Source organism: Apium graveolens, chromosome 8 (assembly GCF_009905375.1).
Source record: "Apium graveolens cultivar Ventura chromosome 8, ASM990537v1, whole genome shotgun sequence".
NCBI lineage: Eukaryota > Viridiplantae > Streptophyta > Magnoliopsida > Apiales > Apiaceae > Apium > Apium graveolens.
In genome coordinates, this window is record NC_133654.1 from 38301741 (window position 1) to 38307740 (window position 6000).

The window sequence follows — 6000 nt, forward strand, 5'->3', positions numbered from 1 at the left end:
ATATTGTCCTAACTTGACCACCAATCTGGTCTGACAACGAATCTGATCCACATTTTCGTAAAACAATCTATGTCTATCACAATAACAAAATGAACGATGTAAAGCAATAAACAGAATTATAATCAACATTGGATTTCCAATCATGAGATTGTTTCAACCTTCACAAGGAAACAATATGGCAATTACAAAGAATGACTGTCAGCTGGTGAAAGAATTGGATAACAAAAGAATCAAAGTTTCAAGGTTACAAGGATTTGGTCTTTCAATGCATAAGGTACATTTGTTTAAGTATATAAACAATCTTGGATCAGTGTTTGGTATTTTGTTTGTATGTATTTGTGGAGTAGTATCGTACATTTGTGGTTTGTATTCGGGTATTCAGTAATCAATGGTTCAGAAAGAATAAGGTTTATTGTAATATCCGGGAAAATTATATGAATATTATATGTTAAATAAATAAATATTGTGTGTTTTATAAATTTAAAGTAATTGTTGCTATGATATGAGATGTTATAACTGTTATGTGTGTTTCTGTGCGGGCCAGAAAATTTTTCGATTGATTAAAATATGTTTAAATTACAATTATATGAACTTATCTGCAGTCGGGACGCGTATTTATCAGCGTCTTTATTAAGATACATGTTCTATTTGATTTTATGTGCGTTCGAATGTATTTTACGTGTTTTCGGGATTTTCTGGTAATTTAGGGATCGTTTCCGTTTTTCAAAAATCAACGGACCGGGACCCCTCCGGGAGACAAACCCCACAAAATCCTTGTTTTTATTTTTATAAAATTATTCGTATTTCAAATACCCTTTATTCTTGTATTTTCGAATTATTCGCAATTTTTGGGAAATTTTGACATTAATTTTGTATTTTATCGTTTTTAAAATTATTCCCCCTAATTATCATTTTGGGGCTTAATTATTTTAATTATGGGAATAAAACACCCTAAATTAATTTTGGGGTATTTATTTTTTCAGAAAATATAAATAGCCCATTAATCCTCTTATTTCATTTTATTATTCATTAAAAACCAAAAATCAAGAAAAATTTTGGGGGTAAAATTTTTTCAAGAACAAAGAATCAGTGATTTTGGGATTTTTTCAACAAAGAATCCTCTGTTGATGCTCTTGTAACCAAAACGATCCTTGTTTCAAGCCCGATCTTTTGATACCAGAATCACGATCTGAGGTTAGGTAAATTGAAAAATCGATTTTGTGTTCTTGAGGCTTGAATTCGTTTTTGATTTAGAATGATTTTTGATTGATTCTGATGTTATAGATAGCTTTAGATGATGGTTTACAGTCATTTTGATTATAAATATGTGTTGTTTGATTCCCAGAATGTTATAACCGAGTTTTTAGTTTCACCGAATTTTTGATTTGATTTTCCGGTTAATATGTGTTGATGCTGGTTGTTTTGATTATTGTATCGGATTATAGACATCATAAGCTTTATTTTGGTATGTAAAACTCGAATTTTGGTTGAGAATTTGGTGAGTTCGAGTTTCGCCGGATTTTTGTCGGTGTTCTTCGAAGCTATGATCGGAATATGAGATTCCGAGGAGTTATGGCATGATTCTGGTGGATTCTGAGTACCAGAAATATTGGGGAAACGATTGGTGTCGAAATAGAGCTGTTTGGGGATGATTTTGGGCTTGGTTGGGGGCTGATCGGAAAACGGTGACGTTCGCCGGTTTTTGGGTTCCTCCCCAGATTCCTGCCACGTTCATCCGCCTCCGGAAGCTTCCCCACAGCCCATTTCCGCCGTTTGATCTTGTGGAGAAGGTTTCTGTTAATTTCTTTTTACTTTTATTTCAAAATTCATTTTCTTACTTTTAAAAAATCATTTAATAATTATTTAAATACTAAAAATTATTTTCTTAATTATTTTAAATTCCTAAAATTATTTTCTTTAATTATTTTCAAAAATAAAATTTGATTTAATTATTTATAGTTTATTTTAGTTAATTATTTATGAATTTAACTAATTGATTAAAAATCAATTAATCAATTAATTTTATTTATAAATAGTTAAATAAATATAAATTATTTATAATTAATTCAAATAATTCCTAAAAATTATTTTTAGGTTTTAAAAATTATATTTTGGTATTTAAAAATCAATTAATAGTATTATTAATTGATTTAAATCTATTTATTTCTTATTTTATTCATAATAAATAATTCGTTCGTCTGTTTAATACGAAACGATCGCGTACAGACTCAGAAAAATATTGCGCATCCAATAAAAATACTTTTGAGGACTAATTTCTGTTTTATTGCAATGTCATTTGATTTGTGTATTAGTTTGAGTCGGTATTTGATCGATAAATGCTAATATTGACCTGATTTTCATTCTGAAAGCACTGAAACGTATCTTTTAATGATCTAACTTATGTGTTATATGAAATATATGATTATGTGTTATACAAATGCTATGATTATGTGTTACGTGATATGTATGCTATCTGTTTATAGTTTAAAATGCCATGCTTAGTTAAAAACGATCGGGTAGATGTAAAGACGTATAGTTACGTCGATTGAGTTTAGTTCTGTCAATTAAGATAGTCCTTTTGTTTATAGAATCGAGTAGCAAGGAGTGCAATCAAGTGTTAGACGAAGATAGTAGCCAACAGTTAGAAGCAGAGTTAAAGTAAGAGGTTATTGAGCATACCAAGCAAGTACCTCTAACTTCACTTATTGTTCAAGTGACGTTTATTTCGAATCATATTATGCAAGTACCTATATCTTTAATTATCATTCAATTGATATTGACTCTGAACTTTATTCTTTCAATTTCCATACTATTCTAAGTTCAGAATAGTTAAACGTTTTATATTTCGCTATAAATTACTCTATATAGTGGAACATTGAATTGAGATTAGGAAATAACTAATTGTTCTAGTTATTTCGCCATCGATTGTTGAGATAACTCTGGACCATGAGAAATGGGGAGTTATATGGTTAAGGATGTCGTTTGATTCGGCTCCTTTGATCAAAATGTTTTATGGATTGGATGAATACGTAAGTGACCGGGGCGGACGGTCCAGCAGAGGGCTATTTATATGTGTTATATGAAATATTATGACACCATTTTTGCCATAGGCAGGTATATTGCCTTTTTAATTGAGTACTCGTGTTTTGGGGACATATTTCTATGAATCATGACCTTGTGCTATCACACGGGCTGATCAGCATGTGATAGTACGTCCGTCGGAGTTAGATTCCAATCTAAAAATTATCGTTTATTATTGATAGCTTACAAAGCTTTTGTTATTGATCAAATATTACTCATTTCATCCTGTTGTTCAATTATTATCAGAATGTGGTTTATCATTTCAAGCACATTTTATACTGTTTGCTGAGCATTTCTTTCGCTCATACTTGTTTATCAATCTAATCTTTCAGCTAAGCCAGAGCAGGCTTGAGATCCAGGTTTGATCAGAAGTCAAGTGCTTGTAGAAAGTTGGGTGTGATTTTCCAGGTAGACTGTTTTGGGACGCTTGAATAAGTCTAGAGGTTTGTAATAAAATTTGAATAATTTGTAAAACTAATTAGACTATGGTTTGTAATAACAGTTGGTTTGTAATAGTGCATGTTCCATACTATTACATGTGATTGATCCAGTTGCATGCAAGGGGTCATATTTATTATATTATTCCGCTTTGATTATTATATTTTGGTTTATTGGCGAGTGACCCGCAAATCTAGACCCCGGGTTTGGAGGGCATCACAGGTTGGTATCAGAGGTACAGGTTATGGTCACTGAAATAGGTGTAGAATTGTCATAGATGAGTCATAGGAAGATCACATAAGATATGTGCGTGTAGTTTAGCTTTTATAGGGTTAAATTTAGGTTATTGGGCTGGGTTATAGTTAAGTTGTTTAGGTTCCCGTTTTGCATTTAGGCTTAGGCCTTGTGTCATTGCCCTACTATTTTGTTGGTTTAGTTAAGATTTCAGGTAAGGATTTAAAAGGTTTGGATAACTCTGTGTAAATTTTCTTTGTGTTATTATTCTCGAGATAATAAGCAGGATTATGTGATAATCATGTCGCTTGTGTTAATATGGTAGCAAGTTTATGATATTTTGAGAAGAGATACTGTTTGCGAATTTTGATATATTAAGGAATTTCTACATATTTGACTCAATGCTTGATAGATTATTATATGTGTTGCTTGTTTTCTTACCAGAATAATGGCACCAAAGAAAAGGAATAATTCAGGAGAGGATCGTACCGAGAGTCGGATGGATCCAGCGATTGTCCAGATGTTGGGACTGATGCAGCAGCAGATGTTACATCTTACGCAGCAGCAACAACAGCAGTAGCAGCAGTAACAACAGCAGCAAGCAGCAGCACCACCTGCAGTGACTTTTAAGCAGTTTCAAGCAGTGAAGCCACCTGAGTTCAAGGGAAGTGCTAATCCTGTGGAAGCCAATGTATGGCTCAAGGAAATGGAAAAGGCTTTTGAATTAGTCGGAGCAGGTGCTCCATCTCAGAATGTGCCAAGGATTGAAGGACCACCAGCAAAGGACCAGCCAAAGGCCAGGACATTCAATATGACTATGAAGGATGTTGTTCAAAGTTCTGACGTGGTTGCAGGTACGCTTCCAGTCAATTCCGTAGATGCTAAAGTTTTTTTTGATTATGGAGCTACCAGGTCATTTATTTCTCAAGATTTTGTCAATAAACTGTATTGTGAAGTTAAGTTTTTAGAACAAGCGTTAATGATAGAATTAGCTAATAAGAATCAAGTTTCCGTCGATCGAGTATGCCCGAGGTGTGATGTTGATATAGGAGGACATCATTTATATACCAACTTGATACCTTTTAAGTTGGGAGAATTTGATTTTATTTTAGGAATGGATTGGTTGTCAGAAGATAACGCTCAGATTGATTGTAAGAATAGGAAAGTAAGACTTCACAACTTGGATAGTAAGAAGAAGGTGATATTTCGAGGAAATAAGCAAGAGAAAAAGTTCTTAACGATAGCTCAAGTGAAAAAGTTATTACGTCAGAATTGTGAAGCATATTTGGCCCATGTGGTAGATACCAGCAAAGAAGTTCCAACACTAGAAGCGATTCCAGTTGTCAACGAATTCCCAGATGTCTTTCCAGACGATTTACCAGGATTACCTCCCGATAGAGAAATTAAATTTGTAATTGATCTAGTACCCGGAACAGAACCAGTTTCTAAAGCTCCATATCGGATGACACCAGCGGAGATGAAAGAATTGGCAACTCAGCTGCAAGATCTTTTAGAGAAAGGAGTTATAAGACCTAGTGTATCCCCATGCGGCGCACCAATACTGTTTGTCAAGAAGAAGGATGGGAGTATGCGACTGTGTATCGACTATCGAGAACTAAATAAGCTAACCATTAAGAACAAGTACCCGTTACCAAGGATCGATGATTTGTTTGACCAATTGAGAGGCGCTGTATGGTTTTTTAAAATTGATTTAAGATCCAGATATCATCAACTGAAGATCAAGCCTGAAGATATTCCAAAGACCGCATTCAGAACCAGATATAGGCATTATGAGTATCTAGTAATGGCATTTGGATTAACCAATGCACCAGCAACTTTCATGGATCTGATGAATCGAGTATTTAAGAAGTATTTGGATAAATTCGTGATCGTGTTCATAGACGGCATCTTGATCTATTCTAAAATAGAAGAGGAGCATGCAGAGCACTTGAGGATAGTTCTGGAGATACTGCGACAGGAGAAATTGTACACAAAGTTTTCCAAGTGTGAATTTTGGTTAAAAGAAGTACGATTTCTTGGACACGTGATTAGCAATAAAGGAGTGGAAGTGGATCCAGCGAAAATCGAAGCCATTATCAACTGGGAAAGGCCAAAGACACCAACGGAAGTTAGAAGTTTCATGGGACTGGCAGGTTACTACAGGAGATTCGTGCAAGATTTCGCAAAGATAGCTACGCCATTGACAAAGCTCACCAAGAAGAATCAGAAATTTGAATGGGACGAAAA